The sequence below is a fragment of the Pleurodeles waltl genome, chromosome 7 (assembly GCF_031143425.1).
Source record: "Pleurodeles waltl isolate 20211129_DDA chromosome 7, aPleWal1.hap1.20221129, whole genome shotgun sequence".
NCBI classification, from domain to species: domain Eukaryota; kingdom Metazoa; phylum Chordata; class Amphibia; order Caudata; family Salamandridae; genus Pleurodeles; species Pleurodeles waltl.
The window spans coordinates 1,333,519,631-1,333,534,173 of NC_090446.1; positions in this window are offsets into that span (position 1 = coordinate 1,333,519,631).

The window sequence follows — 14,543 nt, forward strand, 5'->3', positions numbered from 1 at the left end:
TGGCTTCAAGGGTCAAACAGAGGGCAAATGGAAGCGCCAGAACAAGCTCTGAGCTTCAAGCATTCAAACCTCTTTGATCAGACAACCTCTTAAAATCACGAAATAGTTGTAAAATTAGCGGATAAATGAGACAAAGTGCAAGACAACTCTTAATGTATATGATCGCGATGTGACAGCATTCAGAACTTGACAGGCTCCTTATGAGAACATAGCACTTTTATTGAGTTAATAGCCAAGGGCAGGCAGCCCCACATCAACTGAAGTGGAATGCTGGCGGAACATTGAACAACGGTAAATGTGGAACTTGGATTCAAGAAATAGCTCCCAGCGTTCTAGGAATACCTGTATAACAGTAAAGCATAACGAACAGCGTCCTGTCTTTATTTTCTCTTCAGATTATTTCCATATTCTTAAAGTAAACATGTATTTAGTTTTGTTTTATATCATCTTAGTACTGTTTTACCTAGAAAAACGTCAGTTACAACATTCTAAAAGTGTTTGGAAAGCATGACGATTGGGAGTAGTAATCCTGGAGTAATTAGCATATTAATCAAGCTTACTATTAGAAAAATTGTAAATTGTACAGTACATTAAATATATATTCGTAATAGCAATACCATACTGATATATGAGTAAAGGTTGCAAAAAGATATATTCGTAAATACAAATAATTTATTTGTCTATGTTGTAGTTTTATGTAGTGCTGTGTGTCACCTCACAGTTACTTCTGCGTGCTGTTCAGTTCATAATGCAAGTCAAGTATTAGCGGGAATCAGGTTGCTGCGGGGCATGACCCCTGTTTTATATTCCTCACTCACTATCACCATTTATGTGTCCTGGTCAAAGATCAGAATCAATAATATGACTTTATGCGTGTGCGTAAGCACATGTACTTGGTGTCAGCCCTCAGTAGTTTAATCTCTCAGATGTTTGTTGCTTAATCCAATACATTGAGGCTGAGCAGGATTTCCTTACTAGGTTGTAGACTAGCGAGGGATATGATTTGGCATGTTTGTTCCAATAAACGTTATGTACAGTACAAAGCACTTTAACCTTGATTGTCTCTTCTACTGACAGCCAACGTAGTGTTTTCATTGGTGGCTTTACGTGATGAATGTGACAGATCACCTGCCGCTCTGTAGCCTATGGCTCACGGTTCTCTGTAGATATGTAGTAAAACCAATGAGCATGACTGTGAGGAAACAGGGGAAATGTGGCAAGGGAAGTGTAGGACAAAGAAAGGGAAACACTCTCCAGTAAAGCAAAATCTCCAAACACAGAGGTTAAATCTGGAAGGACCAAGCACTGTATTTATTTCGGGTCCACGGCAGGTACAGGCATCCGTACAGGATGAAAGCCAGAGCGCAAGTGCCTCCCATGAGATCTAGAACCTCAAGCAAGGTTCTAATTAACGACTCAAGAACAGTTAAAGGAATGAAAGTAAACATCATGCTTACATACAATAAAAAATGAAAAATATACTATTACAATAACATATAAAATTAAAAACGCATGTACATCGTACATCACCTCCCTCCTTTATAACAAACAAAAAGAGGAAGGATATTTAACCCATGACAAAATCATCAAATTTGGGTGGAAGCTTGACCAGTCTGTGACTACATGTGCGTACAGGTTCTGCAGCCAGTGAAGTAGTAGCATCAGCTCCATTGATACAACATGAGTTCTCCACCAGACTTGAATTGACACAATCTTCTTGATTAGTTCCCCTGTTCTCTGTTTGTTTCATCAGAAAATCCTCAAGGAACATGCTACTAGAATTGGCACTGTCTTCTCTTCCTAAGTACGTACGTCTGAAGATCTCTGCCTGCAAATTAGATATAGGAACAATACTGTTTCTGTTCCACCACCCTTTACCTTCTAAAAGAACAGAGGTCTTTGTTACTTTAATCACTTTTGCAGGTTTGGAAAACTTTGATTCTGCTTTAGACACCTTATGTGTTTTTTTTTAATCAAAACCCAATCATGTACGTTAAATACAACATCATTCATACTTTTCCTGGTATCAAAATCATGTTTCTGTGACACCTGTTTCTCATAAAATCTGTGCCTCAACTCATTCAAATCCACATCCACACCTTTACTACACAATGGAGCCATCCAGGCTGGAAGTAGTTTGGATCTGGACTCTCTACCTCTGAGAAGAACAAAAGGAGAAACTCCTGTGGTAGAATGTGGAGTATTCAAATATGCCCATACTTTCTCTTTTCAGGAAATCAATTACATTACAATTAGTTGCTAAAGCTGTTTCTACCCCATCTTTCAGAATACGGTTGGCCCTTTCAACCAAACCATTTGAGGCTGGACTATGAATGCCTGATATTAAACTTATTCATAAAGGTTTCCATTTTAGTAGACGTAAAATGTACACCATTATTAGTGACAATAACTGATGGCGGATCTTCTAAAAGGAAGAGATGAGATAAGAACAAGATGACAGACTCTGTATCAGCATGCTCAATGAAAGTATAATAGATCCATTTTGAAAAATAGTCTATAGCAACAATCAGGTACTTCATATACCTAGGTAACAAGTGGAAGGGCCCTGAAAAATCAACAGCAACACTTTCCCAAGCTTTATCTGGAAAAGGAACTGTAGACAGAGGTTTTGTTCAACACTTCCAATGCTTATCAGACACAATACAAGAAGAACACTTATCAACAAAATCTGACACAAATCTGTCAAGGCTTGGCCACCAATATTTCTCTTTTGGTCTCCTGCAAGTGGCTGAGACACCAAGATGACCTTCATGCGCAGCCCTGATCAGAATGGGTCTCGGATCACTAGGAGAAATACAAACAGAACCCCTCATACAAACACCATTTTCACAAGACAATTCAGTGGCCAACTGGCAATACATGCTAAGTTGACCTTTGTATTTTATTTTATTGGGCCAACCGTGCTTAATATTATACAACACCTCTGACAATAACACATCCTTAGACATAGCTAAGTTCCAATCCTGCTCAGAAAATAACCCTTCCGATGCAGAAGCCACATCTAAAATTCCCAACACGCACTCAGTGTCCTCATTCTCAGTATTCGACTGACAAAATGGTAGTGGCAGACGTGAAAGACAGTCTGCCCGAACATTTTTTCCACCAGCCAAATACCTGACATCCAAGTTATACTCTTGTAACCTTGAAAGCAACCTTACTAGTCTGGCAGATGCTTTTCCTAGACCCTTACCACTCATGAGAAACACGAGAGGCTTGTGATGAGTATAAATAACACAGCAAGTACCCCAGATATACGTCTTAAATTTTTGCACTGCCCAAACGCGGGCTAAAGCCTATCTCTCTATGGTGCTATTGTTGCTTTCAGCTTCTGAGAGAGCCCTAGACACAAAAGCAACAGTATGTTCCTGTCCATCCACCCATTGCCCAAAAACTGCACCCAAACCTTGGAGACTGGCATCCACTGTTATATAGGACTTCGCCGAAAGTATAAAAGATTTTAAAGCTGGAGCAGACAAAACAACTTGTTTGATGGCAGCAAACGCATGAACTGCTTGATCATCCCAAAAAAATTTGCTACCTTTCTTTAGCAAAGACCTGAGAGGTTGTACCATCAACGCATAACTGTTAAAAAAATTTGAGTAATACTCACAAAGTCCAAGAAATGAGCGTAGCTCATCCTTGTTAGTAGGAGAAGGAGCATTTTTAATTGCTTCCAAGTTCCCTTGTTTAGGTTTAATGCCTTTTGCAGATATGGTGTGACCCAAATATTCCACACTCTCAACCATAAATTTGCATTTCTCACTCTTAATAGTCATACCACAGTTTTTGAGAATGGAGAATACTTTGTCAAGCAAAACTCTATGCTCTTCTATACTTTCAGTACGTATGAAGATGTCATCCTGAAAGGGACATGCTTTGCTTAAATGTCCAAACAGAGAATCCATCAGTTTTTGAAAGACACTCGCCGCAGATGCTAAACCAAAAGGCAGCCTGAGATATTTAAATGCACCAAATGGACTTACAAATGTAGTAAGTTCTTGGGAGTTCCAACTGAGAGAAATCTGGTGATATGCGGAATGTAAATCTATTGTAGAGAAAATTTTCGAATTACCCAGACTATAAATTAGTTCTTGAATGTGTGGAAGAGGGTGACAATCCACAAGTATATTCTTGTTTAATGATCTGAGATCCACACATAACCTTAAATCACCATTTCTTTTCTTGGTTAAAACAACAGGTGAAACCCATTCCCAAGAGTCGGTGGGAGCTATAATACCATCATCAACCAATTTGTCAAGAAGAGATTTCAGTTGTCCCCTCACAGAAATGGGAACTGGTCTGACTTTATGTAAAACAGGGACAGCCCCATCCTTGACTCTAATACAATGCTCAAAACCCTTTACCGTGCCAACTTTATCTTCAAATACACTGGGAAACTTTGTTATGAAGGACTCTGCCACAATATCAGTAGTGATGGTAGGTAACCTAAATTCATCAGATTCACTCTTAGTACATCTTTTAAAGTTATTGGAGTATCGCACCCAGGACGAAGCACAATGCCCAATCTGGCTAGATCTCACCATCCAATAATGTCTCTTCGATTCAATGCCACATAAACTTTAGTCACAATGCAACTCCCCAAGATAGATAGAGAGGTAGTAAAGTATCCTAATAAATCAATATCATGATCCCCAAAAGCTTGGGGATTGATGTCAGCATATTGTAATACTTTAGTTACCGGCCAGAGTTTACCATATGTCGCATCTGCAAATATGGTGACAGGTGCACCTGAATCAGCCATAACAGAAATCTCCTTAGAGTCAATGATTGCCTGACAAATCGGTCCTCTGATGTTCCTGACTACATTCACCCCACCATCAATAGGAATGTCTACAGTCAATATGACATTGGATAATCTCCCTGTGCACTCTTGGACCAAATTTTCATCCTTAGTGTAAACATCGTTAACTTTCATTTTTACTCCACTATGAACAGGTTTATAGTTGCGATTGAATTGTCTACAAACTGCTTGAAAATGGCCAACTTTCTGACATTTTAATCATTTCTTGCCCAATGCCGGACAAGACTGATTACTACTAATGTGATTACGTGAACCACACTGAAAACAGGACAAATAATTTTTGCTTTGTTTGACAGTCTTATCCTTAATGTAGCAGACTTCCGAATCTTCAAGCACCTGATTAACAGCTGTTTGCACACTCTGCCCACATACCACTCTTGATGTAACAATGGGCCTCTCTACAGCCTTAGCTATGTCCACAGTTTCACCCTAAGAAGGATTGCGACATGCTAATAGGCGTTCTTGAATTTTTTTAGAATGACAATGAAAGACAAACTGATCCCTAATGTGCAAATCCACATTGCTGCCAAAATCACACTTTGCAGCAAGTGCACGTAGATTAGCCACATATTCATCTACAGATTCATCAACAGCCTGTTTACACATTGCAAAGTTAAACCTCTCCAGCAACACATTAGACTTGTCAGAATACTGTTTTTCAATCCTTTCTTTCCCTCAATGTACACATTCCACACAATATTATCACCACCAATGTTGTCACCAGCTGGTGGCGAAATAGCAGACAGCTTATCAAATACCCATTGTCCAGCCACATCAAGATGATTGAACAGAAGAGCTAACTTCCTTGATGGTGAATAATCATTGGCATCAATTGCGATTAAATAGTTTTCAAAATTCTTAACCACTCGCTCCACTTAATTTCTGGCTTTCCTGCCCTTGGTAAAAACGGTGGCGGTTGAACAACAATGTGATTTGATGGCATTTGCACAAGCTTTCAACTCTTTTTTTCTTTTGACGGATGTTAAAGGTTTGCGATGCTGTTCGTAGAAGCAATAAAATACTTTACCACACCAAAAGCAGTTCCTTCTGGCAACCACAGAGCGCGTACAGCCTCTCAGCGGCAACTACAAAGTGCGCGTACAGTTTCTTAGCAACCACATGCAGCGTGGTGCGCGCGTTCAAAGCGTGCAGCGTAGATATCCTGGCAACTACGAAACGTGTGCAGACGTGAACGTAGATGTCCTGGCAACCACAACACGCGTGCAGGCGATGATGGGCGTGGGTATCCTGGCAACCACAAACACGTGTGTAACAACGTCACTATAAGCACCTCTAGGCATGTGCTCGCGATCCTACCTCTAACCAATGATTCAGTAGCGATAGGGCTCAAGCCTCCTCAGAACAGCACAACACTTGGAAATGGCGTTGTTGAAAAGTAACGCTGTCCAAGGTACTCAAAACAACACCAATGAAATCAGCAAACGGTGCCGGTCGTGAACCCGTCACTACTTCCTTGGCGCTATCCCCTTCTGACAGTCGCCTCACTTCTGGTACCATATAATGTAGGAAGGGGCATGACAAAGAAAGGGAAACAGTCTCCAGTAAAGCAAAATCTCCAAACACAGAGGTTAAATCTAGAACGACCAAGCGCTGTATTTATTTCGGGTCCACGGCAGGCACAGGCGTCCGTACAGGATGAAAGCCAGAGCGCAAGTACCTCCCATGAGATCTAGAACCTCAAGCAAGGTTCTACTTAACGACTCAAGAAAAGTTAAAGGAATGAACATAAACATCATGCTTACATACAATAAAACATGAAAAATATACTATTACAATAACATATAAAATTATAAACCATGTACACACTACAGGAAGGAAGAGAAAGAAACACAGAGGGAAATTATCAGCTTCTAAAAGGGCAAGTGACAGTGTTAGAAGAAGGCAGACATTGGTAAAAGAATCATTTCTCAGTATTCAAAACCCAAATTACACACACCCTCGGAGTCACAGTGCCTGCTTATTCAGAGGATGTGAAGCAGAAGACTGGTTCCACAGAAAGGAAAATTAGAGACCTCCATAACAGATAAGGCATAAAATGCAAGAACAACAAAACAAAGTTACAACGAAGGGCAGGACCCAAAAAGGAACATGGGGAAAATAAAAAAAGGCAGTAAGGGAAAAGCCAAGTTTACAAACTCAAGGCGGCGGACAAACCCCATGAACATGAGAAGTCACCAGGCACTATTTTGTTGTGTAGGTGCACTGATATACTGACTCTTCCTCAAATGCCCCAGAAGAGGAAGTGTGCACGACTTGAATGTGGTGAGGCACCATTTGGATAGGGAATGAGATAGGATTGGCCTATGGGAATAGAGTTCTCATAAGAGATTCTGTTTTTCTCTAAATACACCCATCTGATTCCACCAAGGTCCCACCAGGCTTCCAAATGCCTGGATGCCACTTTCTCCATGATTATATAACTCTGCACCTCCTTGGTCTACAAAGAAGCCGGTCTAAATCCCGTTTCATACTCCAAAGTTTAGAAAGGTGAGGAGGCATTTGTATGTGTATGCTCTTTTCATGAGGTCAACAATCGTTTTCCCCGCAGGACTATTAACTAGGATGTTAGGTAACAATATGTCAACATTAATTTACAGTGTTACCAATTCGGCCATACACTGAAAACCCAAATCGGAAATAAAGTTAATGTAACTACAAATGAGCACTCAGGTTAATGTAAACAAATTTCAAAAACATACTGTACAGATATAGAATATCAATTGGGTAACCAAATCTTCTGAAGAAATGTAAGCGAACTAGCATAAGACAAACAAAAAAATAAGTCACCCCAATACAAAATATAAAAAGTAGGATCTGGTGCGTGGAAAACAATCACTGATCAATTACACATTGCAAGTTAAAATCATCTCAATAAGTTGAACTATGGGTTATTAGGGTAAATCTCCTAGAAGCCTAAGCTATTGCAAAAAGAAAAATCTAACTAGAAAACATAAAGACCAAAGGTGAGGGGCAGAAATAAGGCAAAATTAATTGGGAAAGTGAAAAGATGGTATCAGCATTTCAGAGGCTCAGTCAAGAGTCTTCTTATAGAGTTGAGTGTAAGCCTAAGCCACACTCAGCAAAGCATGGAGACAAAGGAGAAAGTCAGAGTTCTGTACCTCTCCAAGTCCCGGGGAAAGTGTCCTACAATCAATCAGTAGGAAGGCTCTAGTTAAAACCACAAAATACAAATAGGAAACAGCTTCTTGGTCACACCATCACAAGCCCCAGTATATTCTCCTTACCATGGTGTAACTTGCAACATCAGCTCCTTTACTCATACCTCTCCTGAGAACGTTGTTGTCCTTGCTTCTTTGGACATCATTTGCAACATGCATGATATGGCACACTCATCTCACTCTTAGTCTCTATGTGTTCTCCCTTCAAGGTTTTTCTTTCAGACCCTCTATTAGTAAACAATAGCCCATCTATTTCCAAAATAACATTTCATGCGAACGCACCTGCAATGTATTGTGATTACCTCACCTTTATCTACTTTTTGTATCATGTGTAATAAACTACCATCGGGTTGACGGTTTGATCATGTTCTGTTGGGGTAGTTATGTTAAGGTGTAATGTTTTACCAAGGCTTGTTTACCCAGTGTTGCTTGATTTTATCAAGGCTTGTTTACTCAAACTCAACGAGGTTCTTTGTAGCAACTTCAAGGTTAATTTGAATCACCTGAGCACCTGCACGTTGTTGGACAGCTGCCTTCTCTGATTGTTAGGCAGCACTCCTGTTTTCAAGAGCCATGTGGTAATCATGACTCATTACTCATGACTCATTTCTGCACAAACTATAAAAAGCCTCACAGGTATTAGTCAGCGCTTGGCTTTGTTCCGGTTCTTCTTGAAGCTGAGATAGAGAGCCCGCTCCTGGGAATTTCCTGCAAAGCTTCTGTAACATTGCTGGACAACAAGAGAGGAAACAACTTCTTCAGAATCTGCGTGCTAGCAGCTGTTTACGTAAGCTAAGTGGAGGAAGCACGCTCTGTTGAGCGATTTTTTTTTTTAGATTAAGAACCTCAGTGTGTTACTAAATGGCCTTATTTTCAAGAAAGAACAAAAGCAATGAGGTTGATTAAGTGAGTGTACGGAAATGCTTAAAGCTTTGACATTTATTGTGCATCTGTAGCCTGCCATATTGAGTCATTCTAAAATCGGAAACGACAGCACGCAAAGAGAGTGTTGTGAGATGAACAACCTTCATATGTGTGTGACTTTGCTAATTACGTGTGTGTCGCTTGTAATGATAACGATCTTCATTTTGCTGGAACACTTTTAATATTGTCTAGAATTGATATTAGTGATTCCTCAAAAACAGAAACAGCAGGTTTTCACTTGATTGCATAATCAGTGTATGTTTATCCTTTTTGGAAAGAGTTTTGGTTGTATGTTCATGTGCTATAGGTTTTCAGTGTGAACAACTACACCAAGAGTGATTACCCTAAGCAGTGTGAGACTGAGAGAGGATCCAGGCAATGGTGGCACATTCCTGTAAGCCCAATTGAGTGGAGAGGAAATACAAGGAATGTGTTGAGTGACAGGTGATTAGCTGAGATAACAGACTGTGTGCATAAATAATGTACAAGAGTGCCCTCAACACTTCACTCATCCCTGTCCTTTCCCTTATAGCTCTGGACACTCAACAACTAACGCTGACAGCAACTACATGCACCCCAAAGCATCGGGAGCCCGGCTGTACCCGGCAGCAGAGACAATATCTTTCTTCTCTCTCTCTCTCTCTCTCTCATCCAATTCCCCCACCCTTTTGGGGACACTTGCCGGGTCTCCCGTATTACATCAGCTGCCGAGTGGTGTCCTGGAAGGACGGGGGAACAGTCATAGCCCCTGCAGACAACCTGCCTTTTAGGTGAGTGGTCAAGCTCTTACACAATGAAGTGGCATGTTAGCAGAAAAATGAGGGACAGTTTCTAATGTTGAAGAAATTCGGGCTTAGTTAAGTCAACTTTAAACATTATTCAACAATGCACATTTGATTTCATATTATACTGCGGACATATTCATTTCTACAGTTATATAAATGTCAATTGCATTCTCTCAATCAGTATTTCATGTTACAGTTAAAATAATGCAGCACACCTTAATGCATGAGTCTAGATATGATTGAGAAGTACATTTCAACATTAAACTTAATACATTAGTGTATACATTACATAAATTATCATTTTAAATGTAATGTATATTCAAATGACACAAGGATGGTTATAAAATTACATTCAATTATTATACTTAATTTAATAAGGTTAAGGCACCCACAATATATACTTCTCCTAACACTACAGTGAATGCACTTCAATATTGATGTTGAGTGCACCACTTTACATTAGTCACTTTACAATATATTGTCGTTATGAATAGATATAGGTCAGGATTGGGACATCAGTGGTTGCAGAAAAATCTATGCTGCTCCACTGGTATAACTCCTCCACCAAGGACAGTCTTCACGATATGCAGATTCTCAAAGTTTTAGTGATAAGTTCAAGATAAGGAGAACTATCCCAGGCATCTACCTTCAAGCTGCCACCCAGCTTCTATGATTCAAACCCAAACATTCTCTCACGGAACAGCTATTGCCGAGCATAGTTTCACAGGAATGTGTCATCTTCACATTCCATCGTACCAGATACCACAAAAAGTAAACTACGTCCCATGTGAGTTATGGCACTTTACCAATTTGCGCTTTCACATGTCAAGCAAAGCTTGCTTGCTTGATTCTGTAAGTATTGTATTCTTTTAGTCAGCCAGTTTTTGCCACATTAAAGTAGTCCAGTTGTGAAATTACTAAAGATCTTGTTAAGTCTACTCAATGGCTGGAATGAAGCAGTACCCTTCAGCTGAGTGACCACTGTAAGTTGATATCCCTATAGCATTGATTTGTTCACAACAGATTTGCCAAGGTCAAACAGAACTTGATTCTTGGTGGTGGTGGACGCCAGAGATTATCTTGGAACTTAAAGAGGATGAATTACTGATTGGTATTGTCAAACATGAGGCCCCCAAACGCTACAACATAAAATAAAAACACATGCTAAAGCTTGTCAGAACCTTCGACACAGATTTAACATTCATTCATCAATCAATACATGAATACTAACAAATGGAAAACAACATTTTTTATATGAATGAAGTACACATAAACTTATGGAACTAGCTGATGCTCATATAAATGCAAATTAAAAAAAGCTATTTAAAAGAGACACATGATAAATCTACAAAGAGAAATACGACTCATTGCCATCTTTCAACATTCTCAGTTCTGCCTGTCCACCTCATTCATTCTGGATATCTTAATTGCCTACTTGGGTAGAAACTGATGTTACCATTTGGATCACCAGTCCACAAATATGGTATTATCACTTGTAGCATTCCTATATCATTTTTTTCTCAGGACACAATTGAGAAGATAAAAGTTGCTGGAACTTTTTAGTGGAAAATGACAAGGAATTTGAAAAAAAAAACCTGTAGAAATCGGGGAGGAAGAGCTATATTTGATGCGAATTACCATGTTGGATGGTGACTGTGAAGAAGGTGTTCTGATCTGTAAATTTCCCTCAGATCTGTTGATTGTTAACCACTGTTTTTTGGTCCCCTGATATGAGTGAGTCTCACTATTTCAGATTTGCTTACTGTAAGCTTCTGTTAAAATGGATTTTACTAATAAGTGTCCATAAGCACCTTTTATAATAAGGCCCACTCCGGTGCAATTGGAGTAAAAAGCTCTGTAGGTACATAGGATCATGTGTGCAAGCTGTGTAAGGAAGACTACTGTCTGACTCAGCCTCCGATCTTACACAGTTAGCCTGTCACAGTTGGGTGTAAGGATTCACACTCCATCCCAACAGATTCAGTAACCTTCTTTTATTAGACAGAAAAAGGATTTAACATTAATACTTAGTTGGAAAAACAGAACAATAGGTATAGAAGAGGTTTATGAATGGCCTGTGGAGACTGCGGCATAGAACAGTTGTGGGGCACAGGAGATAGAGAGGCCAAGGAAGAGTTAGCACATGAAAGTTTCCAAAGATATAAAGGCAGAGTCAGAACTAGACAGCTTACCTAGGAACTTCTAATGTGTTTTAAGATACCATCTTATTCATACGTTTTTGCGTCTGGCTTACTGTATCATTCATGGATGTTTTGTTGAGTCCTTTGATTTCCCTCACGTTCATGGTGGGTGTTATTTTCTGCACTTTTTTATTTCTCTTAACTTTTTTGGGCTGTTGGATCCCATACTGTTTCATCTGTGTTTGAGGGTTGTATCCCAGTCACCCTCCCACCCATCAGTACCTTTACATTTGAAGAAGCAGGTAAGACCTCAACAGTCTGTGTGCTGGGTACGCTGATTTGGAGTAGTGGTTCACAAAAGACTGGGTCTGACAATGTGATATCTTTTCCTGTATTACAGCCTTAAGTTGTTACCCAATCCCACCTTTTGATGAAACCTTCTGGCATGCTGCCGTACCTCCTCAGATGTGAACCAGAGTCTGTAGCTCCTGTTGAATCTAGTCTAGATGCACTGTTTTCTCCTGCCCCTCTCTTCCTCTCTCTGTATATACTTGGTAAGTGGTCCTTTTTCACATTTCCAGGGTATATTAGGGAGGGTGTTGGGGACTGACATTGAGGACTAGCTGTGTAACCCCAGTTCCTGAGAATGGGGCCCTAAATATATTGGTTATGTCCAGAATAAACATAATAAATTGATAGGGTATCAAATAGTAAATACCATATTCTATTTTGACTAAAGTCTAAGTTGAGTGCTTCACTGTATTGACACTTTGGCCCTCATTCTGACCTTGGCGGGCGGCGGAGGCCGCCCGCCAAAGTCCCGCCGTCAGGTTACCGTTCCGCGGTCGAAAGACCGCGGCGGTAATTCTGACTTTCCCGCTGGGCTGGCGGGCGGTCTCGTTCAGACCGCCAGCCAGCCCAGCGGGAAAGACGCTTCCACGATGAAGCCGGCTCGGAATCGAGCCGGCGGAGTGGAAGCTGTGCGACGGGTGCAGTTGCACCCGTCGCGTATTTCACTGTCTGCGCAGCAGACAGTGAAATACATGTAGGGGCCCTCTTACGGGGGCCCCTGCAATGCCCATGCCAGTGGCATGGGCACTGCAGGGGCCCCCAGGGGCCCCGCGACCCCCCCTACCGCCATCCGGATCTCGGCGGTCCGACCGCCGGGATCTGGATGGCGGTAGGGGGGGTCAGAATCCCCGCGGCGGTGCAGCAAGCTGCGCCGCCGCGGAGGATTCAATGGGGCCGCGGTACACTGGCGGGACCCCGCCAGTGGTGCCGGTCCGACCGCGGCTTTACCGCCGCGGTCGGAATCCCCATTGAAGCACCGCCGGCTTGTCGGCGGTGCTCCCGCGGTCCTCCGCCCTGGCGGTCAAAGACCGCCAGGGTCAGAATGAGGGCCTTTGTGTGAAAACTGCACTAACTACTAATTTTGTTTAGGCTCACTATAAAGAAATGACTGACATGACTTTTCAAATGTTTACAAATGTTCTGAAAACAAATAAAATAATAATTTGCCCATATTTATACTGTCATGTACTTTGGTTTTCATAATATTTTGCTGAGCTAGCTTTAATGAGATTCAGGATTTAAAATGCCTGGCTGGGAAAAGGTAATTACTCTGCTGCCCATTAGGCAGTTCAAAGCTACCCCTGGACAATGGGTTAATTTTGTTGGGATTAGCCTTATCCTAGAAAAGGAATGGGTAGGGGAAAAGTCTGGTGATTAGCTGACACTCAGTGACATGCCTAGTCATCCCCTTATCTAAGGGACAAAGTGTAACAAGCAAACGTCTAGCACCAGTCACTTGTGGTACCTCTGGAAGGAAGTCTTGCAGCTTTAGTTAGGGACAAAGTTAAGTCATAGGGCGATGTTTTTCAGAACACAGACTAATTACCCAATTTTGACAGTTCCCAAGAGCTGTGCTGCAGGTGAGGCAGCCTATCGACCAGACCTAGGAAATGTCTATCAATGACTTGAAGGGAAGACCCACAGTGTAGACTCACATTTGCCTGGAGAAGTCTCTAGTTGTGTTCTTTCTGAGACTCTGTGGACACTGTCCTCAAGGCCAATGGTACTGGCTTCTCCACTCCCTCTGGGGGACAGTACAAGACACACTTGCTGGAGACCGTGAAGGATATAATTCACTTAGACATCTGTGGAATGTGGAATGGTTATTGCAAACAGTGTAGTCTGTCTTGAGTGCCATGCGGGGCTGCTGCTGCATGTCTTGTGTGCCATGCGGGGCTGCTGCTGCATGTCTCAAGGCCAAGGTGCCACAGTAAGCTAGTGGCAGAAGGGCAGGTCCCTGGAAACCTTCCTTGATGAAGAGAGATCTGTTTTCAACTCAAAGCCCACAGAAGAAATAATAGTTTAGAGTTCGGAAACACTCCTGCTGGCTGGAACACACTATCAGGAGCCATCCACAAAAACAACCATGAGGAAAGGCCCTTGTGGATGGAAAATTCTGTTTTTGTGCTGGCTGGAAAAATTCATTGGCACAACTTGGTAAAATACAAAGGGAAGTGGCCATAACCTTGCAGCCACACCTAAGGAACCTAAGGAAATCCCCATAAGGCTCCTATGATCTTTCAATAAATTTGCATAGTCTGTGCAGATCCCTATAAGGGCAGTAGCACCACAAGACAGT